Source organism: Trichomycterus rosablanca, unplaced genomic scaffold (assembly GCF_030014385.1).
Source record: "Trichomycterus rosablanca isolate fTriRos1 unplaced genomic scaffold, fTriRos1.hap1 scaffold_268, whole genome shotgun sequence".
NCBI classification, from domain to species: Eukaryota; Metazoa; Chordata; class Actinopteri; order Siluriformes; family Trichomycteridae; genus Trichomycterus; species Trichomycterus rosablanca.
Genome location: NW_026947096.1, coordinates 4555 through 31474, shown reverse-complemented (window position 1 = coordinate 31474; position 26920 = coordinate 4555). Strand labels below are relative to the sequence as shown.

Here is a 26920-nt window from a genome sequence, read left to right as displayed (position 1 = left end):
TTTGTGATTGTGTGAGTGCAACTAACAGAGAATATTTTCCTCACATACTTTTCTTCTTTTGTATTCTATTTTAAGGACTTTTATTTAAATATGATGTTGTTTTAGGTTATTTTTATGCACAAAATTCTAAACATTCACAAACCCTGGCAACAATTTTGGCGGTTTGTTTGAAGAAGTTGTTGAATATGTATGTCTAAAATTCACACTGTTTAAACAAAAGAGGAAATAAAAAGAGAATTGTAGTGTTTGTTTTGTGTGACATCAAGTTTTGTATAGACATTTACATTACATTACATTTTCAGTATTTAGCAGACGCTTTTATCCAAAGCGACTTACAGTACTGTGACAGTACACAGTCTAAGCAATTAAAGGTTAAGGGCCTTGCTCAAGGGCCCAACAGTGGCAACCTGGCAGTGGTGGGGCTTGAACCAGCAACCTTTCCATTATTAGTCCAGTACCTTAACTACTAGGCCACAACTGTCCCAGACAACGTAGACAACATCTTAGTACACTAAAAACTATCAATAGCAATAAGGTTTTCACTGCAGTACTGGAACCTATTGTGCAGTTTGTACAGTAATTACGGTAATTAACTGGTAACCTATTACAGTTCATTACTGTAAATATGCTCCACAGTTAGTTATTGTAGAATGACAGTACATTACTGGAAATGTACAGTATAGGACTGTAAGCTCACTTTAATTCTATTGTAAAATTATGGTAATTAACTGTTAACACATTACAGTTCTTTATTGTAGAAAAGGCTATATAGTTATTTAAAAAAAACATTTTTAAGTAAATATGTTTTGTGAAGTGCTAACAAAATATACATATTTTATCTAAAGGAACTAATATATGTAACTTAGGTGTGTGTTTTTGTACAGTATAGTATGATTTCCTGTCACTGTGGGCTTCAGAGCACAGTAGTAGAGAGCAGAATCTGATACTGCAGCAGAGGAGATCTTCAGATCCACTCGATTTTTATCTTCATTTATCTTTACAGAAAACCCTGGAACTGCAGCTTCTTTCTTATATTCATCAACCAGAATAATGAACTCTGGTCTGAATGTGGAGAACTGACGATACCACTGCAGGTCCTTATTTGTACCAGATCCTTTGTAATTGCAGGATAAAATAACAGATTCTCTCTCCAAGACAGTTTTATTGGTTGAAACTGAATTAATTTCCTGTGCATGATTAAAACCTGTGGACAGAGAAAGAACAACGTTTATTTATATATAAAGATACGAGTGTAAGAAAAATAACTGACAAGAATCTAGCAGCAGATACATTATAACTTCTATTTAAGGTTTGGATAAAGGTTCTCATGTGTTATGTGATGTTATTTCTCACCTAAAACAATGGAAAGAAGACACAGAAATCCAAACAATGCCATGACTGATCTGCAGAATAATGTAGCTCAACACCTGCTATCATATCTTATGCATAATTAAACCATTTCCTCTCTTTAACTTCCTTTTCCAGCAGTACAGCCCTGTTACAGAGTTTAGTAACATGTAGATGGAGCCTGCCATCATGTGCACACTTACACTCACTACATCTGTGTGGAACAAAACCTACCATCTATTTGTACTGAATAACTAATTATTTATGTAAATATTATATGTAATATGTTTATTCTTACAGAACTGCTGGCTTTTTATATTTGATGTTAACATTAACTTAATCTCTTGATTTATGTCTTATTATGTATTTAATGTATTGCACTACCGGCACATAACTGTTAGTACATTTGGTTAATAATAAGTGAAGTATTTATCATGGTAAGCAATACGCCAAAGACACTCGCAAAAAGTGCACTGAAAGACACGTCAAAAATCTGCACACAAGCATTTAGAAGGAAAAAAAGAAGGCTTACCATATAATCACAACAGCACTGTACCTACTGTAAAATATGTACAGGGTGAGTCAAAAGTCTCAGGACACTCTTTTATTTCAGAAACGAAAGGGAAAATATCTGAATACCCCAGAAAGTAATGGGTGAGGGGGCCTATCTTTTAGGCTATGTCCGGAACATGGCCGCCATCTTGAAAGCTGCCATATTGGATCAAGGGCAAGTTTTTCCAATGGGAAGGTGGTCATGTAGCATATCAAAGAACAGATTGCCACAAGATATCTCGTGTATGGTTCTCGGTACTTCAGATCCAACAATGCAGGTCTTGTCAAAGTGGAAAGAAGTGACTGTTGCTGGCATCAGCCGATGGTAAGTCCTTCAGTTTCCCATATGGTCTAGCGGTCAGGATTCCTGGTTTTCACCCAGGTGGCCCGGGTTCGACTCCCGGTATGGGAATTTGTCTTTATGATAGGACTTGATCAAAACTTTGCCAATTACGTCCTCTGCACCATGTTGCTGTAGCTCAAGAAGCTTGTTTTCTTGGAACTATGACTTCAGTCTATCAGGGAGCAGTGGACGTGAGCTGGGCATGGCTGATAGTTGGAATGCCGTGATCGTATAGTGGTTAGTACTCTGCGTTGTGGCCGCAGCAACCCCGGTTTGAATCCGGGTCACGGCAGGGTGTTTCTGTATGCTGTGCTTTAAAGTTTTCCATTCTCTCATTGGTCAAAAGACAGAAATGAGGCCGGAGCTTTAGGGAAGTCACAAGCACAATCTCTCAGGGGCCAGTGGCGCAATGGATAACGCGCCTGACTACGGATCAGGAGATTCTAGGTTCGACTCCTGGCTGGCTCGGTTACTTTGGAACTAATATATGTAACTTAGGTGTGTGTTTTTGTACAGTATAGAATGATTTCCTGTCACTGTGGGCTTCAGAGCACAGTAGTAGAGAGCAGAATCTGATACTGCAGCAGAGGAGATCTTCAGATCCACTCGATTTTTATCTTCATTTATCTTTACAGAAAACCCTGGAACTGCAGCTTCTTTCTTATATTCATCAACCAGAATAATGAACTCTGGTCTGAATGTGGAGAACTGACGATACCACTGCAGGTCCTTATTTGTACCAGATCCTTTGTAATTGCAGGATAAAATAACAGATTCTCTCTCCAAGACAGTTTTAGTGGTTGAAACTGAATTAATTTCCTGTGCATGATTAAAACCTGTGGACAGAGAAAGAACAATGTTTATTTATATATAAAGATACGAGTGTAAGAAAAATAACTGACAAGAATCTAGCAGCAGATACATTATAACTTCTATTTAAGGTTTGGATAAAGGTTCTCATGTGTTATGTGATGTTATTTCTCACCTAAAACAATGGAAAGAAGACACAGAAATCCACACAATGCCATGACTGATCTGCAGAATAATGTAGCTCAACACCTGCTATCATATCTTATGCATAATTAAACCATTTCCTCTCTTTAACTTCCTTTTCCAGCAGTACAGCCCTGTTACAGAGTTTAGTAACATGTAGATGAAGTCATGTGCACACTTACACTCACTACATATGTGTGGAACAAAACCTACCATCTATTTGTACTGAATAACTGATTATTTATGTAAATATTATATGTAATATGTTTATTCTTACAGAACTGCTGGCTTTTTATATTTGATGTTAACATTAACTTAATCTCTTGATTTATGTCTTATTATGTATTTAATGTATTGCACTACTGACACATAACTGTTAGTACATTTGGTTAATAATAAGTGAAGTATTTATCATGGTAAGCAATAAGCCAAAGACACTCGCAAAAAGTGCACTGAAAGACACGTCAAAAATCTGCACACAAGCATTTAGAAGGAAAAAAGAAGGCTTACCATATAATCACAACAGCACTGTACTTACTGTAAAATATGTACAGGGTGAGTCAAAAGTCTCAGGACACTCTTTTATTTCAGAAACGAAAGGGAAAATATCTGAATACCCCAGAAAGTAATGGGTGAGGGGGCCTATCTTTTAGGCTATGTCCGGAACATGGCCGCCATCTTGAAAGCTGCCATATTGGATCAAGGGCAAGTTTTTCCAATGGGAAGGTGGTCATGTAGCATATCAAAGAACAGATTGCCACAAGATATCTCGTGTATGGTTCTCGGTACTTCAGATCCAACAATGCAGGTCTTGTCAAAGTGGAAAGAAGTGACTGATGCTGGCATCAGCCGATGGTAAGTCCTTCAGTTTCCCATATGGTCTAGCGGTCAGGATTCCTGGTTTTCACCCAGGTGGCCCGGGTTCGACTCCCGGTATGGGAATTTGTCTTTATGATAGGACTTGATCAAAACTTTGCCAATTACGTCCTCTGCACCATGTTGCTGTAGCTCAAGAAGCTTGTTTTCTTGGAACTATGACTTCAGTCTATCAGGGAGCAGTGGACGTGAGCTGGGCATGGCTGATAGTTGGAATGCCGTGATCGTATAGTGGTTAGTACTCTGCGTTGTGGCCGCAGCAACCCCGGTTTGAATCCGGGTCACAGCAGGGTTTTTCTGTATGCTGTGCTTTAAAGTTTTCCATTCTCTCATTGGTCAAAAGACAGAAATGAGGCCGGAGCTTTAGGGAAGTCACAAGCACAATCTCTCAGGGGCCAGTGGCGCAATGGATAACGCGCCTGACTACGGATCAGGAGATTCTAGGTTCGACTCCTGGCTGGCTCGGTTACTTTGTGCCCTTTTTGTCCTTCTAACTCCACAAAGTGGAGACCTTTAAACAATGTGTGGTTACTAATCTGTATGTCATTAACATTATATTAAAAGAACGGCTGTATAAGATGAACTGCTTCTATTTGGTGTTACAGTTGTGATTTTTTTTTTGTGAGCAGCACCAGATCTAAAAGCAAGAGTTTCAGTGGTTTTGTTCAATGGTCTGGTTTTCAAACCCACAGGTGCAGAGAACAATGGATTAGCCATCCACCACCTTAACCACTCAGCCACCTTATCTTGCTTTACCTGCTTGTTTCTGGTCTGATTGGTCTGATTGATCAATGTAGATTTTGTAGCTTTGTAAAAGATATTTCTTAAAAGGCAATGTAGCTGTTCAAGCCGTCTGGGTTAATCAATCAGACCAATCGGCCCAGAAACACATTTATCTAGACAGGTCGAGACGAGGTGGCTGAGTGGTTAAGGCGATGGACTGCTAATCTGTTGTGCTCTGCATGTGTGGTTTTGGAAACCAGACCATTAAACATTGATTAAAACCCCTGAAATTCTTGCTTTCAGCTCTGATAATTAAGCTCCACCTTTACAACATATTGGTACTACTCACATAAAATACAACTGTAACACCAGAGAGAAACAGCACATCTTATACAGGCATTTTTTTTTTTTAATGCAATTGTGTTTTTGGCTTACTTCATGGAGGTAGAGCATGTTCTGACGTGGTGGTTAAGGCGATGGACTACTAATCCATTGTGCTCTGCACGTATGGGTAATCGCCTTAACCACTCGGCCACCTCGTCTGGTCAAGCTATGAGGAATGCTCTTTCTGGTTGAAGAAAACCTGCTCCAGAGCGCTCTGGACCTCAGACTGGGGTGAAGGTTTACCTTCCAACATGACAACAACCCGAAGCTCACAGCCAAGAGAACAAAGGAGTGGCTTCGGAGAAAGTCTGTGAATGTCCTTGAGTGGCTCAACCAGAGCCCAGACCTGAATCCAATCAAACATCTGTGGAAGGAGCTAAAAAAAAAACATGACGGAACTTGCAAGGACATGCCCAAGAGGAATGGGCAAAAATGTCCAGAAACAAGTGTGCCAAGCTCGTATCTTCTTTTCCAAGACACCTTGAAGCTGTAATTGCTGCCAAAGGTGCATCAACCAAGTATTAGGCTAAGTGTGTGTACAGATATGCAACCCCTAAATAAATGATTTTTCTCAGTACAATGAAACTGCATAATTTCTAAAACCCCGTTTTCACTTCGTAATTATTGGTGATTGTGTGTAGATGTTTGAGGCAAAACAAGAACTCAATCTATTATAGAATGAGTCTGTAACGTAATAAAATGTGGAGAAGGTGAAAGGGGTGTGTGCAGTCCAGCTTGACTGTATATTATATAGCTTTCTGCTGCTGCTGCTAGGGCAGTTGTAGCCTAGTGGTTAAGGTACTGGACTAGTAGTCAGAAGGTCACTGGTTCAAGACCCACCACTGCCAGGTTGCAGCTGTTGGGCCCTTGAGCAAGGCCCTTAACCCTCAATTGCTCACACCGTTTTCTGTCACTACTGTGAGTCGCTTTGGATAAAGCCGTCTGCTGAAAATGTAAATGATTGCAAGCTCTTTTACTAAAACACAGAAGATATTTGTAGTAGGAGTTCCAACTTATGATTTTGCAGAAGGTTCCATCTTCTAACTGTACAGCTGAAACGATTATAAATTAAACCTGACAGAACTGTGGTTCCAGGAAATTTTGTAATAGCCATCCTCTGTAACACAGATGTACTCTCAGTTTTTGGGCAGCCTAAACCTCTCACATGACCTGGAAACTCTGCACACCTCTTTGTGTGGCTAGAGATACTTTGGAGGTTGTAAAACAGTTGCCTTACATTCACATTTGCATTGGCCATAATTTTCTCAGCTTTTCTGGATAACCTTCTCCACCCGAGGAATCTCTTTACTATCTGAGTAGGCACATGGGTTGTTCAATTAAAAAACCTTTAGGAAATGCTGATGTTGCTCACAGTGGTCGCCAGTTATGCACACTTTCTGCCAGGTGCATCAACAAATGATCATTAAAAGAAACATTAGTTAAACACATAATTGTGTAGAGCTTGTTTTCTACTTGACTCACTTTGATGGCATCCTGGAAAAGAATGTGCATTGCAAAAACTAATAAAAATATTTCTTCTTCAAAATGTTGTTCAAGACAGGTATTGCATAAAAGAGCAAAAATGACCTCCATTCACTTGCTTTCCAATATTTTAGGTCATTGATTGACCTTGGTGCCTTTGTGACCGCAACTGGTGGTTTAACAAACACATCCAGACAGCTTTTTCCCCAGAGCTGTAACACTTTTTAACCAAAGTTGTTCTCTTGGGCAAATGTTGGTAAATACTGGTTAACAGTCCGTGTGCTGTCGGGTATGTTAAATATGTTCTATGTTACATGTCGTACATGTGTAATTATCTGTACTATTATGTGTATTGTTTGTACTACTATGTGGACTATTGTGTGTATTATTGTGTGTAACACCAAAGCAAATTCCTCGTATGTGTAACATACCTGGCGAAATAAAGTGATTCTGATTCTGATTAATGGCAAGTAGTTGCTTGTTTTTCTCATGGTGCTTACTGTCTAGCCAGCGAGATGCAAGCTGTCTAGTGGTTCCTAAGCAAACACTGTGTTGGTACTCAGAAACAAAACCTGTGATAATGTGGGATGAGCCTTTCACACCCATTACTGGTTCAGCAGGTGTTACCAAAATTGCATGTTTAAAATGATCTTGCTCTGACCTACAGGATGGTTCTGGTGTCTCCCAAGCATAAGAACCACCACAGTGTGGAGGCAGAAGTCACAACCATATTTGCCCTTGAATAGTTTTGTATTTTTCAGAAGGTGGCGTGCAACAGAATCTGCAGAACAGATTAGTGAATAAACTTTACTTGTGTGTTTACTTTGTTTTCAGATGTTTTCAGAGTCTTTCTATTTAATTCCAGCTTGTTCCAGATCTTTAAGCTCTGCCATGAGAGCATTCAGGAATGTAATCATATTTGGCTTGACCTCACCAAACCATAGACATGGGATACATAAGTTAGCTTGACGATCTCTTGGCAAAAGTTCTATGATTTGTCACTGAACTCCATCACAGTTCCATATGAATAAGATGTCACTCAATGCCACCTTGTTTCAGGTTTTTATAAACTGCTCCAAATGGTATATCAGAAATAATGCCTGTTGGTGACTCTGTTTTATTTAAATGTATCCACAATCTGGCTTGACAGACTAAGTACAAGAAAATAGAAACCAACTCTAAGATTATAGTCAGCGTTAAATGTAGATTTACAAAAAGAACCGACTGTTGGAGCTGTCCCCCTGGGTCCTATGTTACTTTCACATTTAATACACTACAAAATGTGGCACATAGTGGCCAGACAGTCCATAGACTTTATTAAAAAGATACAGGGTAACTGGCACTAAGCCTCAAAATGTTCATTAAAAATGTTAAGAAGATGCTGAAGAGCTACGACATGACCTACAGCAGACTCTGTCCTTAAGTGAGAGATGCACCAGGGTACACTGGGTCATCGCCATGTTGTATCTGTGATAGCAGACAAATTGCTTATTTTCATATATCAAGAACTAAAATGATTTAAAGATCCATAAGCCTACCAATTTGTAGTCATGACAGGAAGAAGAGAAGTAGACTGAGCACACAGCCCTGGGGCACATCTGTATTCAGGATGAGGGTGTAAGAGGTAAAATGGATGAGCTTAGCAGACTGTGGTGTGTTAGTAAGAAAGTCCAGTTACAGAGTGAGAAACTGATGCCCAGATCTAAGAGCTTTTCAACAAGTTTGGAAGATCTAACTGCTTCCAGTCTGTGTGCTGCAGCTGATGTTGTAGGGAGGCATCAGCCCACTCCAGTCATACTTTCATACTCCTTACAATGGGTTTCACACAACAGATGATGGGGGAAACACAGAAAAGTGGTCTAATTGTCAAAAGTGGGGGAGAGAAATTTCTATGCAACAGCAATGCTAGTGTACACACGATCACGGTTGGACCTGAGGATGTTTGGAATGTACTCCATAAGCCATGCCTTGGGTTAGGATAATAATGTTGTAAAGGATAATAATTGAGGTTATTAAAGTTAGTTAAGGTTGTGAAGGTTTCCTGATAAAATCCGGGTGGATCCCTTTTTTAATTACCTGCTCTTTCACTAAAGAATGTTGACTTATCAAAATGTCTCTTCAAAATGTATCACAGTGTGTAATTAGAAATCAAAGGTGGCATTACATTGGTAAACATGTAAATTCTGTCTAATTACATGGGGCTATAAAGGCACTTTATGAAAACAGCACAAAGCTTTCAAATGCTTCCTAGTCCTGACAGTTGACTAATTAAATTTTTACTATTTGGAGCCTTTAAATATTTTTCATATTTTAACTCTTTAAAAAGAGGTTGTAACCAGTCTATGTACTGATACTGGAGGTTTTGATAGTTTTGTAATGCAAGCACCAACCACACTTACCAGCTCAACCAGACAACATAGTTTTGTCGGTCAGTCACACAGATAACATGCAGACTCTTGGTCCTACTGTACACTGTCCCAGTGATGGCCTGGCATCAGTTCCGGCTGGCTCGTTGGTCTAGGGGTATGATTTTCGCTTAGGGTGCGAGAGGTCCCGGGTTCAAATCCCGGACGAGCCCTTGTTTACCCACTTTTAATTTAACAACTGCCTCTTCAGGTTCCCATGCAGGCCACTTCAGGTCAGTCACGCAGATCAAAGTAACACAAAGTCTCTTGTTCCCGCTGGCTTGTTGGTCTAGGGGTATGATTCTCGCTTAGGGTGCGAGAGGTCCTGAGTTCAACTCCCGGATGAGCCCTCATCTTGTCAAATGCTTTGTTGAACTTTACAAAAAACTTATCAAGTGTCCCGTTAAAATGTAAGTACCTAAAGCAAGTACCTAAAAAGCACATAGAGACAAACTAGCATTTGCATTGAGACAAGCATTTAGATAAAATAAAACAATGACAAAAATATAGCTAATTATGTTTGAAAAAAGACGTGTTGCCATATGATCCCAAGAACATTATTTTGTAACAGGACGGGTTGTGCCTCACCACTAAGATGCCAAGTGTAGCCCTGCACCTGCAAGAACTAAAAACGGGCCCAATTTGCAGGATGATTTATCCAGGGTAGAACAATACTGTGGCTAAAACGTCTAAAACAAACAGGGAACAGGATAAATAAAAGTTGTGGCTAAAATAATGGAAACAAAATAACAAATGAAAGACACAATCATATTGTAATGAATGAGCAGCACTCCACCCCACCAACTGGTGCAACCCACACTCAGCACTGCAGGTCCCATCCAAACATAGGACCTGCTCCAGAAAGAACCATGATGCCTCTGGGGCAGCTCACTTGACCATAGAGGCTATATTGTGTCGGGTAAAAAGTCCCAAGACAAGCACAAGACAAATTTACACCTGTGCAGGTGAAAACCTGAACCAGATCAAGCCTGGCATCACTGGTACAGGAGAAAGTATGACGCTAACAGAGGAGCCAGCAACTCTGTGAGAAAGAGAACATGCTAAGTGGTAATGGGTCGGTCGCGAACGATCCGGCTCTAAGAGCCGGCTCTTTAAAGTGAACGACGGGATCCGGCTCCTGACTGGGAGCCGATTCGTTTTTTTCCGGGGTTTTTTTTTCTGTCAAAACCGCACGTGATTGGTCAAGATGCGTGGTGCCGTTTGTGTGTTTACACTGAGCAGGAGGGGAGGGGTTACACACACACACACACACACACAGAGACAGCGTGCACACGAACAGGAGGGAGAGAGAGAGAGAGAGAACTCAGCGCTTTACACAGCCAGACATTACACGCTGGAATGAGTGAGAGGAAACATAGTAAAGTTTGGACACGAGAAGCCCCTTTTACAGAGAAGTTCAGACCCACTGAGCTTGTGGGAGACCAAGTGTTCAGTCTACCCACATCTTACACATGTGATGGCGCACAGACTGTGTATCTGTCCCCTCAGAGAGAATCTTTTTTAACAGTTCAGATCATAACAGAAAGGAGAAACCCATCAAAGATGAGCTCCTTGGTTTTTCTGAATGCCGGAGCACCCGGAGGAAACCCACTCGGACACGGGAAAGACATGCAAACTCCACACAGAAAGGACCCGGGCTCTTCACCTGGGGATCGAACCCAGGACCTTCTTGCCGTGAGGCGACAGTGCTACCCACTTAGCCACTGTGCTGTCCCACTCTAGATGCAAACATACAAATAATATACACAATCAGATCTTTTTGTCTAAATGAGATGGGTCTTTGTTTTTGTATTTTATAATTTATTGTTGGAGCACTCTGTTCCATGTTGAGTATATAAATAAAGCAATTTAAATAATAAACATTTGATACAATGTTTTTTTACATTAGTAATTCATTTTACATGTAATTTGGTAATAAATTAATTTAAGCAACAAAAAAATCTAAGGAGCCACTTGGGAGCCGAAAGAGCCGGCTCTTTTTAGTGAGCCGAGCCAAAAGGAGCCGAAATTCCCATCACTAATGCTAAGTACAAACACTTCTATTTGCCTGCCTGTAGTTCAGACCTGTACTCAGTAGAGAATGTGTGATTTTAATGTTGTGAGAAGGAATGGCAACATTACAAAGTGGCAAATGCTTTACTGGCCCAACTTGTTTGGAATGTGTTGCAGGCCTGAAAAGCAGGAATGAATGTGCACTAGTTACTTAATACTCAATGTCCCATCATTTTCTGATTTGGGGTTGTAGCTAATGCTCTGGGCTGGCTCTGATTATTTATGCTGTAGGGCAGAGGTGCCCAATACGTCGATCGCACAGTGCACGCTGGTAGATTGCACGTCATTCAAACAGGTCAACTTTATTGACATGAAGTGTGGCCACTGTTTCTTTAATATTCATTTTGTTTCCAAAGCTACGCCCCAGCCCGCCTAAAGCACTGCGAATCGAGAAGGTTTTCATTCATCAGTAGCCAGTTTGCACGATTTTTGCATTTTTCCTTTTGTAAGCTACACTGTTTGTGAAGATGAGTGCACAACCAAGCACAAAGAAACCAAAAACAGTTGACGGCTGTTTCGTTCATACGTGGAAGAAGCTGACTGAGAATATTTAGATCTCATTTTACATACAGGATTTTAACAATCTGACATTCATATGAAGTCAAGGGCCTCTGCTGGACAATTTTGGAACTTGCTGGCTGAGGAAAAATATCCAAACATAAGAATAAGTTACACATATTTGACAGCATTTTTTTGTTGACTAATTAAAACCAGTTTTTACTATTTTGAGCCTTGAAATATGTTTCATGTTTCATTCATAAGAATGTTGACTTATCAAAATGTCTCTTCAAAATGTATCACAGTGTGTAATTAGGAATCAAAGGTGGCATTAAATTGGTAAACATGTAAATTCTGTCTAATTACATGAGGTTACAAAGGTACTTTATGAAAACAGCACAAAGCTTTCAAATGCTTCCTAGTCCTGACAGTTGACTAATTAAAAGAAGTTTTTTTACTATTTGGAACCTTTAAATATTTTTCATGTTTTAACTCTTTAAAAAGAGGTTATTACCAGTCTATGTACTGATACTGGAGGTTTTGATAGTTTTGTAATGCAAGCACCGACCACACTTACCAGCTCAACCAGACAACATAGTTTTGAAGGTCAGTCACACAGATCAAGGTAACACAAAGCCTCTTGTTCCTGCTGGCTTGTTGGTCTAGGGGTATGATGCTCGCTTCGGGTGCGAGAGGTCCCGGGTTCAAATCCTGGATGAGTCCTCGTTTAGTAGAATGCTTCATTGAACTATACAAAAAACTTATCAAGTGTTCCATTAAAATCTGCCTCTTCAGGTTCTAATCCCAGTGTGCAAATAGAAATGAAACGGGGAGATTAAATGGCAAAACTTGAACAGCTTTCTATGTGGATGCCAAACCACATTATTAAAATTCTAACCTTTAGCTTAAACTTTGACTTTGTAAAATTAAAACAAACCAAAAAAACCCTTTATAAAATCATGCTGCCAAAGTTATTCTAAAAGCCATCGAGAGGTTTTGTGAATCCATGTTTAAATGTAAAGCTCTGTCATTGTGAAGGAAAGTCAAACAGTGCAGAGTATGAAGTCAACACGACAAGGAAAATCTCATGTCAACGTAAATTTCTTTCAATCTTTAGTATTATTAACCGATAACACAAAACATCATAACGTTTGTTTTATGTAAAAAAAGAAATAAATATCACTAACTTTATTATTAGAATATTAAATGCTGTTTTGTTGCCACTGAATTAAATTATTAGATCTGTTTTATTATTTTATTTGTATGTAAAAAAAAAAACCACAAATTGAACCAACTGATCAATGACATGTAAATTAAAGTTGATTTAATTATTTAAAAAATGTTGTCATAAAGAATTGTAACTTTAGTTACTTGGTTACTGTAATATTTGAGTAAATGTAAAGAACTTTTAGTCGTAGTAGGATGGTTTGTCCAAGATTTGTGATTCTTGGGTAAATTTTGGGAGGTGTCTTGTTAAAATCCAAATCTTTACAGTTGACTAATTAAAACCAGTTTGCCAAACTGTTGGCTTTAAATATGATCAAAGTAACACACAGACTCTTGTTCCCACTGGCTTGTTCTAGGGGTATGATTCTCGCTTTGGGTGCGAAAGGTCCTGAGTTCAAATCCCGGATGAGCTCTTGTTTAGTTGAATGCTTCGTTGAACTATACAAAAAACTTATCAAGTGTCCCGTTAAAATCTAATGATCAAACAAAAATGACACATGCTGATGTAACAGTGTTAAATGATGCTCATGTTTATGTGAATAGTTCAGCGCCATCTTTTGGTCATATGCCGCCAGCACCTTTTTCTATTAGGCTAATTGAATGCTGGGAGATCTGCAGCAGATAGAGTGAGCACTGCTGTCGGTAAGTTCGTCTAAGCAAAGCTCCTGAAATACTCTTAAATATTTACTTTTATGAAGCTAGTAACTGTTTAGCTCTGCTATAGTCATGTTCATTAACACTATGTAGATTAACATTCATGAGCTGGTTGTGAATACAGGCTATTTTACACTCTTTTAACCAAAGTTAAGTAAAGTAAATCACACTAATTAGCCTGTTCTGTTTAGGCTGGCTAGCTGACCATTCTGTTGACTTTATGTGGTTGCAGATAAATAAAAAAAGCCCTTCATCCACCAACCAGTGTCTGTGATTGAGGACGGGACGAGACACAAAAGGTCACACCTGCGTTATCTGGCTGCCTGAAAAGCTGAGTGAAAGAACGGAGCTATTAGTTAACACAGAATGAGATCATGGAGTCGACTCCAAACTAATGACAGAACTAACTAAAGCTAGGAAGACAGCACCAGGTGGTACTGTGACCATGACCAGCATATTAGTTACTCGATCCATCAACTACGACTCACAGTTGTAATTCTTATGCTCCTCTCTCGGCCTTGCTTCAAAAAATTGACAAAATAAGTAATGAGGAATCAGGTGAACAATTGATTCTCTTGTGAAGGCTTTGATTGAAATGGAAAGCATGATCAAAACGATGCTCTGGCACATCAGTGTAGATTAAATGGGAGAGATTTCATAAACTTTACCAACATAGCTGAAGCTTTTGGGCTTTGTAGTCTTGTTGGGACTACAGACAGAAAATGTATGCTTCCTGCCGAGAGAGGAAGTGGGTGAAGTTACCTGTTACAGGTGGATTGATTTTTGGAACTCTCTTTGGACTGTTTGCTGTATATGTCAAAACAAAGCACCAGCAAAATTACAAGATCTTTAGTGCATAAGTACTATTAGCATGTCAGGTGGTGGTGGGTTGGAATCCTCTGAATAAATAAAGCTGCACACTGGAAAAATTTGAATGTTTTCTTATACAGTGTTCAATATGTTCTCCAGCTTTCTGCACTGGCAGGATCTGCATTTCACTAACAGACTAACATATCCTCTGTTTGGAACAGAGTTTTGGGATATTTGACTAAGCAAGAAGTACAGACGCCTTGGAAGTAGGGGTGGAAACGGTTATGTCCAAGTGCATGAGTCCTGACAACAAACTGCAACTCTGCACACATTTCTCTTACCCTCTGTTCCCAGGTGAGAATAATTATGATGTTGGGAACCAGGGGTGAACAGTAGGCCGGAACAGGATTACGTGGTGGTACACAGTACAGGACAGAGAGGAGAGCACCTGCCTGCCCAAACACACATTCAAAACCAGTTACACTTTCAGCAAGAAAACCCATCTGCTAAGGTCATGTCATTATCAGTTGCTTCTGAGTCTTTGTGAACTGTCTGTGCTGTATTTTGATCCGTGACAATGTAACTCATTTCTACAGTACATGATCGTGCATGTACGTCTTTATTTACTTCCTACACAGTACCTGTGAATGTGTGAGTTTGATTTACTGTTCTGAGATGTTAGATTATTTCACAACCAGACCACAAACTTTATTAATGTTGTTTCCACCAGGACAGGACAAATAATAAACAATAAATTAGTGTTTGTATTTATTATTAAAGGTTGCACCTTAATTATTTCAATTATTTTGCTATACACTACATCAGCTGTTTCTAATTTCTTTTGACTCTATACAGGTATTGAACATTTGAACACTATATAGTGATGAAGGTTGTAGTAGTAAGTGAGTGAGTTATAATAATGATAAATGCCTTAACCTCTGTCAGGCTTTATTCTTTAATTGATTCAGCTTTTCTTTCATCAATTTTATCATATCAAGCTTGATGCTCTGTCTAAATATTAATACCCTCACCAGCAAACCCATCATCTTGGGATCACAAAGCCCTTCCATCTGAGCACCAAGGAATCTGTTTGTGAGGCTCAGCAGCAGGAGCCTGATGTCGGTTGTGGCTGCTAGAATCTATGTATTGGGTGTATTGGGTTCATGTGTCCCCCTTTGTGAGACACCCAGCCAGTTAATGATGGATAAACTTTTGCTGTTAAAAAATTAAATGATCATTTAAATATATATTTTGAGCCGCTCAGGTGGCGCTCAGTGGTGTTATTGACTGTGCCGAACTCTTCCCTGCAAATCAGATAAACAGGGTGTTTTATGTAAGATGAATAAAAAGAAGTTATGCACACACTCTTACACAACATGAACACATGCACATTGTGTTCTGTGATTGCATGAATTATAATGAGATGGACTTTCATTGTATAGCTGAGAAGAGTAGAGGATGAGCATAATTACAAAAAAGATACAATCACTCGGAGAAAGCAGGTGCTATTTATATTGTACTGTGTGTGTGTGTGTGGTTAACTGATAACAAGCTGTGGGAATATATAACTTTGATCTTCTGAACTTCACATATGTGAGTTTTTGTACAGCATCTAAATAGTTTTGTATCACTGGGCTTCTCTAAGAGCACAGTGATAGAGAGCAGAATCTGTCAGCTTTAGATTGTTGATGGTGAGTTCAGTAGATGTACTGGTTGTTTCATGAAACGAGGATCATCAGGAGTTCTCTCAGCTGTTCGGCCTTTTGCACCTTTATACAGTATAAACTGTGGTGCACTGTTAGGATTTTGTTTGTACCAGTAAAGCCGAATGTAGCTGCTGCTTGACTGATAAGAACATTTTAGAGTAACAGTCTCTGTTTCTTTCCTCACAAGGTTGGGATCTGTTGGGTGAATTTCATCTGCAAAACCATCTGTTGTGAAGAAAGAAGACAATAATGTGTAATTTATTACAAATAAAATTGTCTGGTAATTGAGGAAAATCAACACAATAAATTAACGTCTTAACTCTTAATAATATGTGCATAAATTAACATAATGTTTTCTACCAAATATGAATAAATATTTTATTATTACCTGATGTTACAGTGAGAATCAGTGTTATGTATCTCCCAATATGGAGTAAGTTGCTTAGTTGAGCCATTTCTGAACACTGAATAGTTCAGTATGAAACTCATGACGTCTCTAAGAAACCACATACAGGATGTGCAGATGTTACATCACTACACACATCAATTTAGGTAACAAAAAAGTCTCTCTGTTGTGCTGTATGTACTGGAGCATGATACAGCAAGTTTGGGAAATTTTACCTAAATGTTTGGCAGGTGGCACCAGCAGAAGAGTAAGAGGGGGGTACAGACTTAAGTGCTTCCTGAGACATTAGTAACAAATGGGAGTGATGGTGTGCGAGTGGCCAAATGAGAGCAAGTTTTGAGTTTTATTTTTCAACTTGGAGTGGGTTTAATGTACCTTAAAACATTGGGCACAAGGCGGGAGTACACCCCTGACAGGGTGCCAAGCCATCACAGGGCTTCGACCACTCCCGCCGACGTAGCCAATCATGTTTGTGTATATATCCGACCGGCTGATTGCAGTGCTGAGAATTAAACCCTGGATCTCAGTGGTAGTGGGCAAATGTATTTTATCACTGCACCACTGCCAAACATCAAAAAACTAACTGCTCTGATTGTAAGGGAACATATCAGCAATGAGGTATTTTGAACAATCTGAACACACAGTGTGTGTTACACAAGTTTGTGGCTACTGGTTTTAAATGAAAAGGCCTAGAATTAAGGGGTTTTATTTAACATTCTTATTTACTCGTAGTTGTTCATTATCGTTGAATTTAGGGCTTGGCTGCAATCTCCAGCTGAACAAACACCCCACAGAGGACATTTTGATAAAATGTAGACAATACAGTACTCAGGTACTGTTTTAATACTATGTTTTGTATTTTTACTTTGCATGGAATTAACAGATTTCACATGATGCTGTAACTATACTTGCAAAGAATTTACTACATAAATATTCATTCAGTGTACTTACAGAGTTCAAATAGTAACCTGTATAAAGTTATTCATTAGATAAATACTTTTAAAAATAAAACTAATTAGGTTTCATCCTGCGTTTTACCTAATGAGCTCTGGGTTAAACTATAGCACCCCATGACCCTAATTATGATAAGAATCTGATGAATAAATGAGTTAAAATATACATTTCAAGTGTATTTTCAGGTGACTAGAGCTCACAATAATGCTAAACAGATTATTTAACTTTAGTATGACAGATCATTTTTACTTACTAATTAAAGCAGATTAAAAAGAAAACATGTAAAGTTATTCCCTTTAACAACACACGTTAACACATAAGAACTGACATGTAAATCCCTGACTGTGCTGACTTTGTGCAAGTGAATCTAGAAGAATTGATGCTGTTTTGGCAAAGTGCAGTCACACCAAATATTATTTTGATTTAGATTTCTTTTATGTTAACGGACAAAAATAAACTATTAACACTTCTATTCTTTTCACACCTGCCTATAGTTCCACACCTGCTTAATTAAAAAATAAGATTATGCTTAAGCTTTATAGTTATTTGACATCATACCCTAAGGACTGAGAAAGCAAATGATAAAAAAAATTTAAACGTGCTTATAGCTCCTCCTCTGAGAGAAGGTTTTTGTACAGCGTAGTTAAATTTCCTGTTACTGTGGGCTGCAGAGCACAATAGTACAGAGCAGAGTCAGATACTGCAGCAGAGATGATCTCCAGTTCTACTTTCTTATTCACTTTGTTAAAACTGATGGACATTCTCGGGTCAGATGGCTGAGCCGTGATGACAGTACCCTCATTAATCAGCAGCAGAAACTCTGGTTTTGATCCAGGTTTTTGTCGATACCAGTGAAGTATATTGAATGCTGATTCATATGTGCAGGATAGTGTGATGTTGCTGCCTTCATTTGATGTTAAGCTGGGTTTATCTGATGTAATACTCTCAGCAGCTTCTGCTATAAAACATGTTAACAATATATAACATTTATTTTATTCTAAATTAAAAACATTTAACTAAAATTGTTATCATGTTTGTTATAGTGGATTTAATACAAACTCAATGAAATATGATATTTATTGTATAGCACTTACCATTTTCATCAGTAATGAGTAAAATAAAGAGAAGAAGTAACATCATTGAGCTGTGTCAGGTTTATATCTGGCATACCAATAGTTGTCTATACTATATGAAAGAACATAACCCCACCTCACCCCACCCCCAATCCATGTGCATTTATGTTAACCCTGCCTTCATATGTCATGCATCTAGATGCATCTGTTTCCAACATCTTAAGTAATCCATGCCACAAACTTTTGGAAACCAATGTAATTAATCATTAGTGTTTCAGATGCAGATGCTGCACTTTATTGTTTTTTAGCTGTATTTACATCACAACCTAATGCAGGAACACGTATGTTAACTCCTGACAAATGACTGTCATGCTGCTATTACTTCACATAATTGTGTTATTTACAATAAATAAATAGTGACTTACATCATATTTGGACATGACTAGGTGCATTCATGCCTCTTAATATTCGTGAAACAGTCTTTATAATTTATAAAGTGATTGTTATTGTGTCAGTGTTTTTAGATGTGAAAGTAGTAGATGACTATTTAAAATGATAACAGTTTAAGTAGATCAGTGTGTTTTAATGTCTGGCTGTTGCGGATGAGTTGTAGATCAGTGGCACATGTTAACGCTGTCATCAAGAGTGAGTGGCAATAAACGGCACTGTGTTAGAACGTTTCTTTGTGTGTAATTTGCTTTACACACAAACAATGGCCTTATTAACACTTATTAAGTGTTATTTATATTAAGTGTTATTTACATTTTCCTGCCCAGGGCTTTTGGGAGGCTGAACCACAGAAATTAATTCTCGAAATGAATAAATTCATACATTAAAGAGGGTCCATGTGCTACATTTTCCTGTCTTATAATTATACAGTTAGCATTAAAAATACATAATTAACATTCATTTTGTTCAGACAACAGACACACAGCTACACCAATAAGAAAAACACAAAACCTAATGTAGGATTTATGAAAAGCACTATAAAACAATTTGTCTTAAATTACTTATAATTACTCATAAATTCATAACAAATAAAATTTAATATCTAAAAAATATGATATTATTACAGTGGTCTGTAAGTGCTGAATAAGGTTTTATTAAGGTTAACATTATATATAGAACTATAAAAAATCCACAATAAGTACAATCTGTAAATTTGTATTATATCACATATTAATATAATAATATTATATCAAGTTTTATTTAGGATATTGTTGATCGTGTATCACATGTATTGTAGGTGTTTGGTTTTGTGCAGTATCATTGGATTTCCTGTCACTGTGGGCCGCAGAGCACAGTAGTAGAGAGCAGAATCTGATACTGCAGCAGAGAAAATGTTCAGATCCACTCGATTTTTATCTTCATTTATCTTTGCAGAAAATTTAGAACCTGGAGCTTCTTTTTGATATTCAGCAACCAGAATAATGAACTCTGGTCTGAATGTGGAGAACTGACGATACCACAGCAGCTCACCACCTCCAGATCCACTGTAATTGCAGGATAAAGTAACAGAGTTTCCCTCCAAGACATTTTCAGTGGTAGAAACTGATGTAATAGTCTGTGCAGAGGTATAAACTTTAAAAAAAGGAAAATAAAAGTTAATTTAATTAAAAACAATAAAAAACATTAGATTATTAAAAATACATTACATATAATAGTATTTCTTACCTAAAATGACTGAAAGAAGGCAAACAAAACCAAGCAATGCCATGACTGAACTGTAGACTAGTGCAGCTTAAAGCCTCTTATCATTCTTATTCGTTTGAATCACTTCCTTTCTTCAGCTTCTCTTTCCAGAAGTGCAGCTGTTACAGTGTTTAGTAAAATGTAGATGGAGTCTGCCATCATGTGTTTACTTTCCTTCCTACATCTGTGTGCAGAAATTTTTTTTTTTCGATCCCTTCTTTAATCCCCTGCTCTTTCACTAAAGAATGTTGACTTATCAAAATGTCTCTTCAAAATGTATCACAGTGTGCAATTAGAAATCAAAGGTGGCATTAAATTGGTAAACATGTAAATTCTGTCTAATGACATGGGGTTACAAAGGTACTTTATGAAAACAGCACAAAGCTTTCAAATGCTTCCTAGTCCTGACAGTTGACTAATTAAAAGAAGTTTTTACTATTTGGAGCCTTTAAATATTTTTCATGTTTTAACTCTTTAAAAAGAGGTTATAACCAGTCTATGTACTGATACTGGAGGTTTTGATAGTTTTGTAATGCAAGCACCGACCACACTTACCAGCTCAACCAGACAACATAGTTTTGAAGGTCAGTCACGCAGATCAAAGTAACACAAAGACTCTTGTTCCTGCTGGCTCGTTGGTCTAGGGGTATGATTCTCGCTTCGGGTGCGAGAGGTCCCGGGTTCAAATCCCGGACGAGCCTTCATTTAGTGGAATGCTTTGTTGAACTATACAAAAAACTCATCAAGTGTCCCGTTAAAATCTAATGATCAAACAAAAATGACACATGCTGATACACTGGTAGAAGTTGGTAAGCTTATATGGATGTAAATACCTTTCATGCCTTTAATGACTCCTCATGCTTAAACTGTTAGAAATGCTTTAATGAAGCTCTGCATTGAATTTTGTTTTGTCATGAATACACTTCCCAGTGCAACCAGTCAACATGCTTTTGACTCGGAGGTCAAAGAAATGCCCTTGCATTCATCCAGGCTGGCTCGTTGGTCTAGTGGTATGATTCTCGCTTAGGGTGCGAGAGGTCCCGGGTTCAAATCCCGGACGAGCCCTTGTTTACCCATGTTTCATTTATCAACTGCCTATTTAGGTTCTAATCCCAGTGTGCAAATTCTATGTGGATGCCACATAAAATTCTAACCTTTAGCTTAAACTTTGTTCTCGTACAGTTAAAACAAACAAAAAAACCTTTATAAAATCATGCTGCCAGAGTTATTTTAAAAGCCATCGAGAGGTTTTGTGAATCCATGTTTAAATGTAAAGCACTGTCATTGTGAAGGAAAGTCAAACAGTGCAGAGTATGAAGTCAACACGACAAGGAAAATCTCATGTCAACGTAAATTACTTTCAATCTTTAGTATTAATAACCGATAACACAAAACATCAAAACGTTTGTTTTATGTAGAAAAAGAAATAAATATTACTGACTTTATTGTTAGAATATTAAATGCTGTTTTGTTGCCACTGAACTAAATTGTTAGACAAGATCTGTTTTATTTTTTTGATTTGTATTTAAAAAAACAACACAAATTAAACCAACTGATCAATGACATGTAAATTAAAGTTGATTTAATTATTTTAAAAATGTTGACCTAAAGAATTGTAACTTTAGTTATTTGGTAACTGTAATATTTGGGTAAATTTAAAGGACTTTTAGTCGTAGTAGGATGGCTTGTCCAAGATTTGTGATTCTTGGGTAAATTTCGGGAGGTGTTTTGTTAAAATCCAAGTCTTTACAGTTGACTAATTAAAACCAGTTTGCCAAACTGTTGGCTTTAAATATGATCACAGTAAGACAATGACCTATGTTCCCATTGGCTCGTTGGTCTAGGGGTATGATTCTCGCTTTGGGTGCGAGAGGTCCTGGGTTCAAATCCCGGACGAGCCTTCTTTTAGTCGAATGCTTCGTTGAACTATACAAAAAACTTATCAAGTGTCCCGTTAAAATCTAATGATCAAACAAAATTGACACATGCTGATGTAACAGTGTTAAAAGATGCTCATGTTTATGTGTATAGTTCAGCGCCATCTTTTGGTCATATGCCGCCAGCACTTTTTATATAAAACCAATTGAATGCTGGGAGATCCGCAGCAGATAGAGTGAGCGCTGCTGTGGGTCAGTTCGTCTAAGCAAAGCTCCCGAAATACTCTTAAATATTTACTTTTATTAAGCTAGTAACTGTTCAGCTCTGCTATATTTTGTTCATTAACAGTATGTAGATTAACATTCATGAGCTGGTTATGAATACAGGCTATTTTACACTCTTTTAATCTAAGTTTGTAAATCACATGTGCTCAGTTACTGATTAGCCTGTTCTGTTTAGGCTGGCTAGCGGACCATTCCGTTGACTTTATGTGGTTGCTGAACTCGTTGCAGACAAATAAAAAAAAAAACCTTCATCCACCAACCAGTATCTGTGATTGAGGACGGGACGAGACACAAAAGGTCACACTGGCATTGAATACATTTACGGAAATGGCTTTCACTGTTAGAAAGTCTCTCATCCTCACAGCTCATCATAGAAACATTTAGTTTTTCTTTTTCAGGTCAAACATTGTTTGGATTCCCCATTTCTCTGCAATTCCACAAGCAGTTTCTGTTGCTTTGTTAAAGTCTACTCTAAATTTTGATAAGGCATTAGCTGCAAATTGTTAGTTAAGCAAATTGACTGACTTTTGGACATCTGCATCTTTTGCTTGTAATAACTTGGAAACTGTGTTTATGTTTTCCTGTACTTTTGTCTGAAGGACAACAAGAATAATGAAGCTAAATTTTTCCAGCTTTTTCTTCAAGACAAGTGCCTCATTTTGTCCGTCTGTCTTTTCACTGACCAAGAAAAGTTTAGTCAAAGCTTTTATGATGTCGGTGTAACGGTACTGGAGAGCAACAAGGGAGTCGTGCCTTGAGGACCAACATGTGGGACACCGACGCTTCAGCGTTAACTTGAAATGCTGTGATAAATCTGATGAAATCATGCCACTGAGCACTGACCACCTTTTTCACTCTGACCAAAGAAAGTACAAGTGCCTGTACAGTGTAATAAAACTCTCTGATTTCTGGTATATTTTTCACTGAATCATTAAGAACTAGATTAAGATTATGTGCAGCACAATGAACATAATATGCTAGAGGCTCCGTTTCAGCAATTCTGGCCTGCACACCTGAATAGATTCCACTCATATTGGCCGCCCCATCATATCCTTGTCCACGACATTTGCTGAGATCAAGGCAATTATTTTCAATACTTTCCAAGATTTTCTTTTTAAGTTCACAAGCTGTTGTATGTATATATATTTTTAGTTGTTGAAACGAGTGGAGAAATTCTAAACGCAGCTCATTATGTAAGTAAAAGGCATTAATTAATTCATTTAATTTAAGTAAGCTTTGTAGTGCAAGCGTGTCCGAGCGTGTTATGAAAATGTTAATTTAACTGTTTTGAGAGTTATATGGTGAAGTAATGTTAATGCTTTATGGATTTGTCTGTGCACACTTGGGGAATCTAAGCAAACCTTTCTTACTTTAGTTTGATTTTTACGTGCTGACTGATGTACTACAAGTACCATTTTATTAGTATGTCAGTGCTTGTGTTAATATGCAATTTCTTACACATAAATGGGGCTCTGATATTATTATGTGTTCCAGAGGATACAGAAGCATTACAGGACCACAAAGAACATGAAAACGGGGATTCTTGAAGTGGTGAAGGAGAGTGCTGTTTTATCAAGATCACTGTCCAGTGCAGTCAATGTTGCAGTTGTAATTGAAGAAGAAGTAGTAATGGACAACCTGCCCCACTACACTAATGCCTTCAAGACACCAAACCATCGAAACTGGTTTTTATTCCACCTTAAAAATGAGCAATTACATTCAGTTGCTAAGTTGACTTGTAATTTGTAGTTGCCCTTGCACCTTAAAAACTACATTTAGGCTCTACTTACATTTTCTAATATAAATTGTTTTAATTACACACTATAACATGTATAACTTGTCATTTGTTTGATGCTTGTGAATGCTGAATGTTTAAAAAAATTTATTGTTTATATGATACATGCAAATAAAATGTATTTGTTAAGAATTTACGTTTGCTATGCAGTGTTCACTTATTCAGTATATTTTACATTTACTGATGATACTAATTAATAATTAACTGGACTAAACAAATGTAGCTGACAGAAGTGAAAATATATTGTTGGGTCAACAAGATGTATTTGATGAATTTCATTGACTCAACCTATTTTTTTTAGTTGGTCCTAAATTCTATGGTTGTCAGCAGAACTTAAAATATGCATTTCAGATAACTTAAATTAGGCCAACTAAAAAAATTAGATGCAACAAGTCACTAAGAATTTTTAAGTTGGAGAGACTTGAAATTTTTTACAGTGAAGTCACACACAGGAAGTGCAGGCTCTAAAGTAGGGCTGTGCGATATGACTAAAATCTCTCAATATGCTTTTGAGAAGTGGTGATTCATCAAGTTGTTCGAGCACGACACCATAATGAAATAGAGTGAGCGAAACGAATGAATCTTTACCATAGATAAGAGCACAGCTCCCCGATTCGATTCCAATAAATAATTCATTTGAAAAGAGTCGTTTCTGACTCGTTGACTCAGTGATTCAGTTTGCAGGCCTTACTCTAAAGGACAGTTTTGTAAATGCTCAACGGGCCGGATCAAACAGCCTAAGTATGTGGCCCGTTTGCCCACCACTGCATTAGACTATATATTTTTATTATATGTTTATTATTTTTTGTGTAAATGCTTTTCATTGAATCATTCATTGTTTTACAGTAAGTCCAGTAAATCAGACCCCTTCTTCAATACCAATATAAGTAGGAGGCCAATGATGACACTTCATTTAAAAATAAACATTAGCAAGTAATTGTACTTCCAGAAATAAAAACAAAATCACATATGGATTCAAGAAATAAAATGTTAAACAAATAGCTCCTTCTTCTAAAAATAGCAGATTCTCTCACAGTTGCTTTTTGCTCAGTGTTGGATTTCCTGTCGCTGTGGTCTGCAGATGCAGTAGTACAATACAGAGGCAGATACTGCAGCAGAGAAGATCTTATATTCATGTTACCATTTATGTAGGTGACACTGTGGCTCAGTGGGTAGCACTGTCACCTCACAGCAAGAAGGTCCTGGGTTCCATCCCTAGGTGGGGCAGTCTGGGTTATTTCTGTGTGGAGTCCAAAGACATGCAAGTGAGGTGAAGTGGGCATACAAAATTGTCCATGACTGTGTTTGACATTAAACTTGTGAACTGATAAACCTTGTGTAACCAGTGTAACTACCTGTTCTGTCATGAATGTAACCAAAGTGTAAAACATGTAAAACTTGTCAAGAACTAAAAACAGTTTGATATAAATGGAAATGGAATTTAAATAAATGGTAGGAAACCTAACCTATAAATATTTGCTTGCTATGTTTCTGTAGTATTTAATAATAGTATTTAGTATTTATACATGTTAGGTTTTAGTGTGTTATTATTGTGTAATTAATAATACTCTTTGATACTTATTGTAGGATAAATAATAGTAATAAAAAAAACCATTACCCTAGTAGAAATGTGAGAATTAGTAATGAACAGTTAGGAAAATGACTGGTAATATTTTTAGAAGCCATCTATGTGCCTTATTGCTTTTAACTCATTTACAGTCAACCATACAAAGAGCTTTAAAGTGTTATGACATCATAGGTTGGGAGCAAAACATGTAAACATGCTAACAGCTCCCTCTTTGTTTTGTTTTGTTTTTATTGAACCATTTCATATTTTTTAAATAGATGCAATGCCTCTTATAAAAAACTGAAACAGTCAGGGATAACACAAAAAGTCCGTAGACTTATTTCCATTGTGGTCCCTATACATAATCAAGTCCAACAATCAGCAGCATAGCAAGCTTGACATCGTAATACAATCATTATAACACAACACAATATATTCAATTTAATTCATAAACATTATTAGAACTTTTAATTAGCAAACGTTCCCCTTTCATGCAACCATTCCTTAACAGCCTGTCTAAACCCTCGCAAACTGTCACATATTTTAAAAGGCCCTGGCAAACGATTCCACAACGATACTGCTATAAACCTGAAAAAATCCCTACCCACTTTACTTTTACAGCATGGAAGTACTAAATCTGTGGATGATCTTCTTGTAAAATAACCATGAACATCCCTCACCTGAATAAAATAATTTTTAAAATACTGTGGAACAGTTCCATGTATAATCTTGTACACATTACACAATTCTATCAGAGCAACCCTATCCTGAACTTTTAACCACCCAATCATTTGATAATGATTCATTTAAATTAAAAATAACCCTAACTAATTTATTTGAGATGTTTGAAGCCTAGTTTTAATCTGTTTTGTAATGCCATTATACCATGAACAACAGGCATAATCAAAAAAAGGCTGAACCAAAGCCCCTGACAAGGTAATCATAGTTTTTCTATCTAAGAACTTTGAAATTCTTGCAAGAAACCTAATTCTTTGATTAATCTTAGTTAAAATCTTATCTGCCTGACCCCTACCTGATATATATCTATCTAAAATACATCCTAAATACGTAACTGAATCCCTAGTTTTTAACACATTGTCCCCCACAACCACATTAAAAACTGAGATCTTGTTTAATTTTACTCTCGTACCAAATAAAATTGATTCAGATTTTTCCAAATGAAGTGACAACCTATTCT

At 37.5% G+C, this 26920-nt stretch overlaps 10 non-coding genes across 10 annotated transcripts; all 10 read left to right on the top strand.

Moving 5' to 3' along the window:
- The first annotated feature begins 2239 nt into the window (after nt 1-2239).
- On the top strand, nt 2240-2311 carry trnae-uuc (transfer RNA glutamic acid (anticodon UUC)). The gene has a single exon. It is a non-coding gene; the product is annotated as a tRNA-Glu (tRNA).
- Nucleotides 2312-2462: 151 nt separating this feature from the next.
- Nucleotides 2463-2534, top strand: trnah-gug (transfer RNA histidin (anticodon GUG)). The gene has a single exon. It is a non-coding gene; the product is annotated as a tRNA-His (tRNA).
- Nucleotides 2535-2637: 103 nt separating this feature from the next.
- trnar-acg (transfer RNA arginine (anticodon ACG)) lies at nt 2638-2710 on the top strand. The gene has a single exon. It is a non-coding gene; the product is annotated as a tRNA-Arg (tRNA).
- A 1395-nt stretch (nt 2711-4105) lies between these two features.
- Nucleotides 4106-4177, top strand: trnae-uuc (transfer RNA glutamic acid (anticodon UUC)). Its single transcript has one exon. It is a non-coding gene; the product is annotated as a tRNA-Glu (tRNA).
- A 326-nt stretch (nt 4178-4503) lies between these two features.
- On the top strand, nt 4504-4576 carry trnar-acg (transfer RNA arginine (anticodon ACG)). Its single transcript has one exon. It is a non-coding gene; the product is annotated as a tRNA-Arg (tRNA).
- Nucleotides 4577-9206: 4630 nt separating this feature from the next.
- On the top strand, nt 9207-9278 carry trnap-agg (transfer RNA proline (anticodon AGG)). The gene has a single exon. It is a non-coding gene; the product is annotated as a tRNA-Pro (tRNA).
- A 3049-nt stretch (nt 9279-12327) lies between these two features.
- trnap-cgg (transfer RNA proline (anticodon CGG)) lies at nt 12328-12399 on the top strand. Its single transcript has one exon. It is a non-coding gene; the product is annotated as a tRNA-Pro (tRNA).
- Nucleotides 12400-20827: 8428 nt separating this feature from the next.
- Nucleotides 20828-20899, top strand: trnap-cgg (transfer RNA proline (anticodon CGG)). Its single transcript has one exon. It is a non-coding gene; the product is annotated as a tRNA-Pro (tRNA).
- A 292-nt stretch (nt 20900-21191) lies between these two features.
- Nucleotides 21192-21263, top strand: trnap-agg (transfer RNA proline (anticodon AGG)). Its single transcript has one exon. It is a non-coding gene; the product is annotated as a tRNA-Pro (tRNA).
- Nucleotides 21264-22027: 764 nt separating this feature from the next.
- Nucleotides 22028-22099, top strand: trnap-ugg (transfer RNA proline (anticodon UGG)). Its single transcript has one exon. It is a non-coding gene; the product is annotated as a tRNA-Pro (tRNA).
- Nucleotides 22100-26920: the final 4821 nt, after the last annotated feature.